The following is a 12,017-nucleotide window of genomic DNA, read 5'->3' as shown; positions in this document are numbered from 1 at the left end:
ATTTCATGCTCACCAATCTGCGCAGTCAACCTCATCTCCCTTCCAATGCGCAATGTATGCTTCCCCAATTTCTGGACTACGCGTGGTTCTCCCCACCCTGCGCACTTGGTGATCAATTCCTGTAGTCCCTTAACTTCCTTATTATCGTGCAACAGCTTCATGCATGTCTCCAAAAAGGTAGTAAGCATAGAAGGATCCATCCCTGGATCTAGTTGATCCTTACTACCTGAAGTGGAGGCCTCCGCAAAGCTCTTCTTAGCTTCCATGAATGTCTCCTTTGCGTGTTCTAGGTTAAACTCAGGTTCCTTTGTAGGAGCCTTGCGAACCCATGTATCTTCCTCGGGCTGCTTCCCCTTGTCTTCACTTGTGGTTGCACCACTTATGAGCATCATGTTCACGTTGGGGTCTTCTTTGCGAGGTTCAGATCTCATCATTTGGATATTCTGAGTCGGAGGAGGCTGGAGTACCCCTTTCTTTCACATCGGTGCGATCAACATAGGACAATCTATCATTTCATGATCAAACTGAGCACATCATGAACAAGATATTCTTGTCGGGTTGGTATAATTGCGGGCGTAGTGCCCTGGTCCTCTGCAATTGTAACAAATTAACTATTCGCGGCACCTTCCTGGTCCCATTCCTCCTCGTCCTCGACCTCACCCCTGAAATCTAGTGTTTGCCATCCCCACCGCTGGGTCGAGGCTTCGCGTTTCTGTCTGCATTCTATAGGTTGGGGTCCGCTCCATCATTAACTCGTAACTGCGACAAGTACGCTCGTCGTGGCCTACTAACCTAGAAAAATTACAAAACAACTGTTGGGGAGTCTGGGTATACTTCTGTAACAAATGACAATTATTCGTCATGTGTTTTCCTCCTATCTGACAGATTGCACACCATAATGCGGGTGTCGCACTTGGCCCTGCCTGTGCCTCTGGTCTCAATGGCATTGGCCCCCACTTGCCAAGTAGTCCGCGAACACTGGACATTGGTCTTTCTCATGGCCCTGGCCTTTGCATTTTACACACCATACTTCCTCCGACGTGAGCCTCTGGCCACAGTGCCCTATCCTGCTTCAAGCTCTGCATCTCCAGGCAGAGATTTTGTAGTTGATGAGAAAAGTATTTCGGCATAAATCACATGAAAAAACATTTGTCGACACGTTTCGAACCAACCAGTGTGGTTCATCGTCAGGACAAGTTGAAGAGTTAGATCATGGCTACATGTTAAATAGGGAGAGCAGATCATCCAACGGCTAGGTTTGACTAAAGAAACGACCATATTAGGCCAGACTAGACTAACGACTATAATAGACCCAGAAACGGCTAGATTTGACTATTCGAATTGTTTAATTATATTAAAATGTTAAAACTAATATTATTATAATATTTATCATGTGTTATCATAAGTAAAAAGTTAATCACACTACATTTAGGGAATATTTAGTAATAGAAGGGAATTAATATGTAATAAATAATATTATATTATTATAATAAAGTTACAGAAATAATCTTCTTATTAATTTAATTTATTTATTTTGTAGTTGCGCGTGGATTTGTTGAACTCCCAGCCTCGTATCTTGTATCGGTGTCTCATGTAATCTCATCGCCATTTCCAACGCTTTGGCCTGGGTAGAAATTTTCTGTTGTGATAGCGCCGTCCTCAGTTGTGGTGTCAGAGAGGCCACAAACCATGCACGGTGTTGTGCATTTGTGAGTGTCATATTAGCCTCGTAGATTCTACTCTTTAGTCACTGATCTGGATCCCAGGGGTTCTCGCCTGGAAGCATCGCGATCTTTTTAAACCCGATGATTGACTATCTCTAATTTCAGACTGCTAAATTCTCTGTTCAACGCATTCTGGATCTCTGCTATTCCTACATTTGGGTGATCATTAGAGTGCTTGATATACCATGTCAACGCGCGATCCTGCAGCGGGCTCACCAATGTAGCCTTCTTAATGTTGTCATTCGTCACCCCTTTTGCTTCCCACACTGCTCTTACCACGAATCAGAACTGGTCCAGATCCTCATTCCCTATTTCTTTGAATACGGGTAGCTTTATTGCGCTTGCCATGCTAAACTGCGGGGCTAGTGGAGGTGGGGTGGGTGGAAGTGGAGGTGAAGGAGGTGAGGCGAGTGGCGGCGTGGGTGGTGGTGGTAACTGCAGAATGCGCTAACTTATCAAACTAACTGTACTTCTCGGAGAGACCCGAGCGGGCTCTTCCTCGCTCTCTCGCGAAGGTGAAATTAAGGGACTGTCTCCTACTTCCCCGCTACCTTTGTAGATCTTTCCGCTCTGTGTCGTTCCAAACATTAATTTATTCGCATAACCCACTTTTCACATAACATCATCTTAATCCAGGTATTCAGAGATTTAATGTACTTGCCTCACGGTCCCTTGAGAAAACAACGTTCTGCTTCGTTGTAGCTCAGGGTCGTGTCTATTGCAAAATCAATGATAAATCCACCTATTATCTAGTCAAGCCAATGGTCCACAGCTCGCACGATCTTATCTTCTAATGCCTCTAGTCTGCGCACTAATTATGGAGTCCACACTATCGGTTGGTAAAGTTTACACCTTCCCTGGCTGTCGACTAGTCTCACGATCCACTCATATAGTTCAGAAGGAAAGGATGCGAAGAGGATCTCGTGGATTTCCGTATACATGTAGCGATCCAGCCACCTTTTATCAGATACTTGGGGAGTTTTGTTTTCCTGTGTCATGAAATTGTGAATCTTCTTGTCCAACCACTCTTCAATTTCCTTCTTTGTTGGGTTCCAGTGGCACGACATCAGACATCCCTTAGGCAGATCCCATTCCCAGTAATGGAACCATTTGTTGGCTTGTTAGGGCCTGACCCAGGTTCAGAGTTGATTTAGCCAAACAAATCCCGAAACTACCGGCCCTTTCGGTAACAATCTGTGGTGCGTGGAATGAGGTCTCACCCAAGGTAGTATGGGAGGGTGATGGAACTAGGTTTCCACACCCTAGGCATGTCTTGATGAAATCTAAGAAGGTCACGAATTGAACTTGCGCACTTGCACTGCTCCGTGAAACTGTTTGTCCTTCGGAGCTTGTGCAACTGCTTCTGCACAACTCTGTAAAGCGCAGGAAGAGGCGCTGTTCTAGATCCTTTACCCTTACTGTGCTATTATTATAGATCTTAACTTAATTGTGTGGGCCCAATATTCTCATTAATCATTCAAAATTCATAACAAGTGTGCGAAATCATAAACTGTAAAGAGATGCATAAATATAATAGAAGCATAGACACACAATATTTCAAAATCAACTTTTCTTTTATTAATTCTCTGTCCAAGTACAATCACAACTCTGCCCTATGCACTCAGCTACAGGGGTCCATGCACACAGCTGTAGACTCTACTAGGCCTCAGCGCACTCAGCTGCAGAGCCTTTACCTATCACTACGTCCCAATACCTTTAGATCTATTTCTAGCTTCTAATCATGCCTTCACATCTCTCTATTACTTGTCAAAAATTAAGACTTCTTTTACACTTAGAGCCTCACTCTATTTATACAATCCCATGGTCTACAGACCATGGGTAGGCCGACACACTTTTCATTAAATTACATTATCTTAGGGTGGACAACCCTAGATTCTTGCGCTCCGCGCTCGCATTTCGCAGGGTCTTTACATTACATTGACCAAAACTCAGGCTTTAAGCCCCAAAAACTAGCTATGGGGGGATCCGCTGCCCAACACCCTCTCACGAGAATCCTAGCCTTTTCCCTTCTTTTGGAAACATTGGTGCTTCTTATATGGAAACGTTGTCCCTTCCTAGATTTATCATTGGTTTTCCAATTTTTTATTTTTAACCCCTATGGTTCTAAATGTCCAAACTTCTTCTCAACCAAGTTCTCCTCCACCTGAACAACATCAACCTCAAATTGATCCCAAAGTTGACCCTTTGCGTTCTTCGCCTGTTCGGTCTTCTTCCTTTTCTTCCTCTTCGTCTAGTGAAAACTTGCAAGTTAGTAACTAGGCGGATAAGAAGAAGAAGAAAAGGAAGATTAAGAAGAAGAAAAATAAGAAGGGGGACAACCAAGCAACCATTGGTACCGATGCGACTAACTTTGAGAAACCTTCCAATCAACCATGTAAAGTTAAATTCCCTTGCATGTTATGTAAGGGTGACCACATTCTTAGATATTGTCATTCCCAAGGTATTAGATGTGTGGTTCACAGGCTCACATCAATCTTTGTCGTCAACTTCTGGAGATCATGCTTGTGACAAACCTTCCACTAGCGATAGTAAGGTCCATGGAAAAAAGGGTAAAGTCAAATTTCCCTATAAGTAATGTGAAGGGAATCATCCTATTCACCTTTTTCCTTATATGGATGAAGCCACAAAAGTGTTGGAAAACATTATAGCTTCTTCGCCTCGTCTTCTAGCTGGGTACCAAAATCTTTCTCCCAGTCCTCCACTAGTTAATGAGGTGATTGATCATAATCCATCTCTAGTTAATCACACTCTATCTGAATGTGAATCCCATGAGTCTATTCCTAACCAACCATTGGTTGATAAAATGGTTGACTCAATTCCACCTTTAGTTGATTGTACCTTTCCCGTAGAGAGTGAACTTCATATTGCTTAGGTTATTCTTGTTTCTTCAAATTCCAATGAACTAGGGGGAAATCCTCCCATTCCCACAACACAAGGGGGCAGTTCTTCGGTTCCCATGATACCCCCTCCAAGTACCATGGTCACTTCCTTTGATTGGAGTTGACTGACAAGATATCATGTTCCTCCTTACGTGCCCTTCCAGATCATGGTACATACTTATAATGTGGTCGTACCTAGCACAATCATAGATGCAGGCGCATCTGCTAGTATTCTTTCCTCAACCACTTGGAAAGCTTTAGGTTCTCTGTAACTTGTACCCATTACCCAGAATATGTTGGCTTTTAACAGAAGAACCAGTCAACCATTAGGGATCCTTCCTAAGTTGCATATTACTTTGGGAGGAAAGACTGTCTATATCGATGTGATGGTAGTCCAAGGCCCTTTGGATTTTTATTTACTCCTTGGGTGTGACTATGTTTATGTCATTCGATCTCTTGTCTCTTCACTCTTCCCGCATGAAGGAAGAATTGTGACTATTGACCAACTTTAGTTTGTTGGTCCTAATTTGGCTCCCAATCAGCCAACATTCTTAAATGGTCCTTATATGCAAGCGGTATCTTCCTTGCCACAAGGTAATTATGTGGCAAGCTATCCCATTCATGTACCTACTGCTGAAGATGAACCTTTCATTACCTGATCAACTTCTTTCGACCTGGATCCAATAGCTGATATGGTGAATCATTTACTGGGGGCATTTTAGTATGGTATTTCAATTGGATCCTTTGATCCCTTCCAGAGCATTTTTCTCCCATCTGATGAGAAACTTTTGGAATCCATGTTCTCTTGGAGGCCATGCTTTGATTTTGGAGAAAATTTATTTTTCTTGTGTCAAGCTCGTTAATTAATGGAACAAGGTCCCCGAAGCAAAGTTTCTTTTCTTGTGTCAAGCTCCTTAAAAAAATGAAACAAGGTTTTTGGAGCAGATTTCCTTTTCTTGTGTCAAGCTCCTTAAAAAATGAAACAAGGTTTTTGGAGCAGATTTCCTTTTCTTGTGTCAAGCTCCTTAAAAAATGAAACAAGGTGTCATGAGCATAGTTCTTTTCCTATGTCAAGCTCGTTAAAAAATGAAACAAATCCCCTTTCAATTAGAGTCTTTGATTAGATCTCATAAATTCCCAATCGATTCTTTCACTTGATCTCGTAAATGAACCTTCATTCCATCCACCTGTTAGTACCCAATAGTCTACTTAGGTGCATGAAATGAAGCTTGGGGGGCATGTACCTCAAATTTAGTTATTATGCTGGGGGATTGGAAACTTATTTCAAGCACAATTTTCCTCTGTTTCAATCTTATGTAAAAATGAAACCACTCTCAAGCATAGCTTTTCTCATGTTTCAAGCTTGTGAAAAAATGAAACCATCTTCAACCAATTTCAAGCATAGTTTCCCATGTTTCAAGCTTATGTAAAAATGAAACCAATCCATTTTATCCCTTGTGATTTCCATTGTTATCAGCGTGTTTTTTTACAGATGAGACTTGGTTTTTTCATTCAATCGTCACCATCTACTTTGCCGATCATACACTTTCACTTGGTTATTTTACCCTTTCCTGAGCCATTGTGATGAGTGGTATTATTAGCCAACCTCTTAACCTTTACGTGTTTTTAGCAATTCCATCATGACTGGAACCAATTTCTACCCTTTATACCACTTGTTCCTCTAGGAGGAGTCCTCTTTTAGCTCTTTTTAGACTCCCAAAATATGAAAAGATTGTCAAGCACTTGTCTTTTCAAACTCGTAAAAGTAAATGAAAAGACGTCTACTCAGTATAAGTTTAACCCTTTTTTGGACTGAGATAGACTAGCTATAAATCAATAATACCTTAGTCGAACATGTCTAAGAGGTTCTCTTGGGTATTGTTTTCTACCTTTTCGGACCCAAGGGACTACCTATGAAAAGGGACATTTAGACTTTTATTTTTCGCCTCTTTTTCAAACTCTTTAAACATGAAAAATATGTCGAGTTTTACCTTCATTGGACTCGTAAAAACATCAAACAACGATGGACTCATCTATCATGACAGGGCCTAACTTCTCCTTCTCAGTGTTCATTAAACATACTCGTAGGGATTCATTCGAGGGATGAACTTATAGATCAAGCATATGTTATCCTCCTCAAGCTTGTTAAAAAATAAAGAGGTACTTACCAATATGGTTGGGGAAATTGGGAAAACAAGGGATTCCATTTTTCTAATGGTGGAGGGGCACTCTTGAACATGATACTCTTCCACTTCATCTCCGTGGTTGTTGGGTTGGGTAATCTGCTTGTATTTTGGTTATCATACCATTTCTAGAGCCTCTATTTCAGTTTTGGGTCAATGCTGCCAACTCCATTCAATGTCACTAGTGTGTTCAAGAGAAGTCATTTAGTTGATCTATGCTACAATACTCTTAAGCCTTCATTTCATGTCTGAATTTCCTGATCCAGTTCCATGTCAACATCATTTTGACCATTTTGTCTCAATCATGATACTTGTTTCATGTCGTTGATAGGGGATACATCAAGGCCCTCCTGTGACGAGTCACTTCCTGTCGAAATCAACACATCATCTAGGAAGTTGACTTAGAAACACACCTTTGTTACCTTAGTGCTTGCATACATTAATGGAGATTTTCCTCACTCCCAATGACATGTTTACATCAATGGCCTTCGACCAAAAGATTCTGTGTGGCGTTTGACATCAACTCATTTACTCACACCATACGGATTGTACCATAGTACCTATAGAGCCATTAACATCATTTGTGGTTTCAATCATGTCTATTAACGACTTACATCATTGGCCGGTAATCATATGGTGTCTACCATGTTCGACTCCAACTCATTGATTCACATGGTTAGATTCATACATTGGTTGGTCGTGTGAATGAGATAGAAGACCTCAGATCTAGTTTCATCCATACAGATATTGATTTCATGAGTTATATAAAGATCACAATGCATGATGGCCATGATCATATAGACAATCATCTAGTCATGGGGGCACCAGTTGTATCTGTGGACGTGTCTTTTGATCATTATACATGTTATGTTAGCTTATGAGTTGAGTATGGGTATGCCTCTCTCAACAAACAAAGATGTCACATCCGATCGGTGAGCCTCCTAATGGGATCAATCAACATCCTATTCCCCGTTGTCACCATCTTGCACAAAGCCCTAAGCATGTTCCCTTCATCCCCCATACTTTCAACCCTAAACTGCATCATCTGAGCTAGTTTTAGGACCAACACTCCTTGTATGCCTACTAGGATGTGATCACTTATAGGTTGTTGCATTGTGGCCTACGTTGGTCACCAGCACATTTCTCCCCTTTGCACCTGCTTTGGTTCTAGAAATCTGGGAGAATGATCGTGATTTCGGAAGCTTTGCCTTCTAGGAGTTTCTAGAATTTGTTTTAACTACTTACCTTTGATAAAACATTCAGATCCTGTCCTACCCTACTTTTGACTTTTCACCACTTATTCTTTGATCCTATCCCTCCATCAAAGGTGGATCTCAAACCTTAGATTTGTAATTGGATAAGAACTCCCAACTTACCCTACTTATCTATATATTCCCAACCTTCTATGTGGTTTGGGGTTTGCGTTTGGAGAGTGATTGTGCCCTTATGATGCTGTAGTGAGTGGTTATTATCTCATGCATTTAGGGTTGTTGGAGGAGCATATTGTGACAAGGAATTGGAGGAGATCTTCTACAAGATCAACTGTTACTTATGGTTGTAATCTCCTTCCATTTATATTAATGCAAATAATTCATTATTTTCCTATATATGATGTTTTTATTTCATATATTTCAATACCATGTTGATCTATTGAATGAAGTATTTAGATGATACTGCATAGATCTCATAGTTTCTTGGCTTGCGTTATATGACTGTGCAGGCTCTAATTTGGAATTCGAAGCTGCAATTGGAGCTTCCAAGCCAAAGAAGGAGTGAAGTGTGTGAAGGATTCCAGGTAGGCCTCACTACGTCATCTATTTACTTTAAGGAAAGGCATTGGGTTCCTTGTCTCTCTGTTGTTCTAGGTTAGTGGCCAACCTAGGGGAGATAATTTTGTCCGCAATCATAAATACCGTATAACAATTTGGTTGTATTCATTTTCCACGATAGGTTCTTTATTAATGGTAGAAGTGTTAGGTCACTGGTTTGTATGAACTTGGAACTATGGTAGAGTGACTAATTCTATTATAAAGGACTTAACCAACAAGTCTAAAAATGTTGGCATTGCATGTGTAGGTGAAAGGAGTACAAGGTCCCATATTTGAGGACATACCCATTTTTGAGACCACTTTCAAACTTTTTCATGGCCATGATGGCATGGTTCCACTTTCTGGAAGGCCATCATTAAACATTTTGGAGTCATTGTCTAATGCAGAAAATACTGCAAGTGCAAAGTATTATCCATTTGCAGCATCAACAATAACTATTAGCCTATCAACATTTGGGCCTGGTGGTCCTTTCAATTTTTATTTTTTCATGGCAAAGCATAAACACAATTAAAAAAACAAAAAAGAGGAGAGACAAATGAAAAGAAGAGGTCAGACCCATTACAAGAGGTAACTTCAACATATTAAGTTTTATTTTATGTGGGGTTAGGGTGTTTATCTAATAGTTTAGAAGGTCAAAACATTTCCTCTTGTGTTTTTTTAATTGGAAATTTTTACAATTATCCTTTTTCAATGTGGATACTAATTTGAATCTATAGTTCATGATTATAATACATCTTATAATATCTCTAGACTTTGGAAACCTATAACTATTTATAACAAAATCACATACTAGAAAGACTGATAACACATTGCATACTATTTTATCCTTGTGTAGTATTAAATTTTTGGTTGAACATTGAAAATGATAATTGTGGTTGTGTTATATATTTCGATAATGAATATTAGAGTACATCAAGAAGTATAAAAGCCACTAGTTCCTACATAATTAAGGAGTGAGAGTCTATCTTACGTGGATTTATTCTGAAAAGAGTCTACATCCTTTCCAAAAATGCCAATTCTAGATGTAATCTAGACTGCCAACTTTGATCTAGAAGTTGTGATCTCACCAAATGAAAGGGGAAAGCACCCTCATTAAATGCTAGAAAAAATATCCTTTTCCATACAAAAAAGATGTTTTTCAATCTTATTCTATTCTAGATACCTATATGAGATTGTATGATAATCCATCCATTCCCAATATGGCCTTTTTCCTCTTAAGAGGGTTGATAGAGATGTGAATGCATTTTTCTATATTATTACTTGAACTTGATCACTGGTATGATTTCTTTGACTAAAAATGCTATTTGAGAAGTCATAATCACTTTATAAGAGTCTTTGTTGTAGAAAATGTATCACAAAATTTGTAGACAACACCACCTAAATTGCATCATGCCTAAAAAAGAAACTATAACAAATCTGATTGAATTGTACTATTGGTATTCTTTTTATTCATCATGTCATCATCTTCATCTTTCTGCTATAATATTTGAGTTGAAGAAATGAGGTAGATTCTGCACATTCAACCAACCAGATTGGTACCAAGTTCTGGTAGGTGGTATGTATTGAACATGGGAGTGATCCCACTGGGAGTTATTAGGGAACCATTTATCTCGAGCTTCAGAGGGTGAATGTGTACTACAATGAGGTGAGTTGTGGTAGGTTTATTCTATGGGTTGTTCTCATGAACCTTGAGCCTGGAACCATGGAAAATGTCATATTAGGCCCTTATAGTGATATTTTCATGCTTGAAAACTTTGTTTTGGCCATTCTAGATCTATAACAACTAGGCCAAGGGCCATTACACTGAAGGGACTAAACTCATCAGCTTTGTGCTGGATTTCGTTAGGAAAGAGGTGGAGAACTGGGCTTGTATCCAAGGTTTTAAAGTATGCCATTCCATGGGGAGTGGAATAGGGTCTGGAATGGGTACATTGCCCATATCCAAGATCAGAGAAGAATACATAGATATGATGATTCCTGCATTCTCTGTCTTCCCTTCTCCCAAAGTCTCAGATACAATAGTGGAACCCTACAATACTAAGCTCTATGTTCCCCAGTTGTTGAAAAATGCATATGAGTGTATGGTTCTTCACAAAGAGGCATTATATTTTCTTTAGGAAACTCAAGCTCACTACTCCTAGGTTCGAATATTTTAACCATTTAATCTCTATGACCATGATTGGAGTGACATGATGCCTGAGATTTCCAGGGTAGCTAAACTCAGACTTGAGGAAGGTAGATGTGAATCTGATTCCCCTTCCCTGTCTTCATTTCTTTATGGTGGGATTCCACTAACCTCCTAAGGCTCCTAGTAGTACAAAATCTAACATGGTTCAAAATATCCGTCTCCCCTTATTCTTCATTATGAAACACTATAATGCATTTTGTTCTTCTTGATGTCAACATTATGCATGTTACACTCTCTTCCCTATTGAGTTGTAAAATGCAATTTTCTTGGGGTGGTAGGTGCAAGGTTACCATTGACCTTGGAAGGATGATTGGAACTTTTTTGCCTGGGGACTAGGTATTTCTTCAAATGCTAAATCAAAATCAGATGCATGCGGTAAGGTGTGAACATTTCCCAAGATATAGGTGCATGTTCAATCAAGATGATCGAAGACTCCAAGATGATTATCAATCCAAAAATTTTCTTTTTGTATTTTTCCCTTGAATTGCAACAATAATAGATCGTTCTAATCTGATTAGGATAAGATCGATTGAGGTATAGATCATATTAAGCCACAAGATTTATTGGATTTAATGAAAGAAAATTTAAAATCAATGAGCATAAAAATAACATATTAATTTTGAATAATGTTACTGAATAATACAAAATATTATTGATAATTCTTGTACCTTCTTGGATATGAGAGTGAATATTCCTGGATATTATTACCCGTTAATTTGTGCTCTTTATGGATAGATATAAGAATTTTTGTGTGATATGTATCTCTGACTTCATTTCCATTGTATTGTGCATGGTTGAAATGTCTGTGTGCTATCTCAACCTTAGTGTGCTTTGCATTAGTTGAAATATCTATTCACCAAAATAATTGTGGTCAATATGTTTTCCCTTAGGGAATGTTGGAGCCAAAGCCACAAATGAAAATGTCAAATATTGATGAACATTGTAGAAAGTGGATTAAGGTTTTTTTGTTTGAAGCAGACAGGAAAAAAGTAAAAAAGTTAATATGTTCGTAATTGTAATCTTTCACCATCAACTTTCTATTTGAAGTCTATGGAAAAATATGTCAGATTTAGGAGCTTTTCTTGCGAATCCACCTCACTCTTTCAAGCCTTTTATATTATACCATACTTATAATATTGATGATTGATTTCCTTTGATTTGATGTTTCTATGGATTTTGGGAAACATAAACAA

This window comes from Pinus tabuliformis, chromosome 8, assembly GCF_031772625.1.
Source record: "Pinus tabuliformis cultivar Carrire ecotype Pingquan chromosome 8, CPIR1, whole genome shotgun sequence".
Lineage (NCBI taxonomy): Eukaryota > Viridiplantae > Streptophyta > Pinopsida > Pinales > Pinaceae > Pinus > Pinus tabuliformis.
This window is presented reverse-complemented; position numbering follows the sequence as displayed.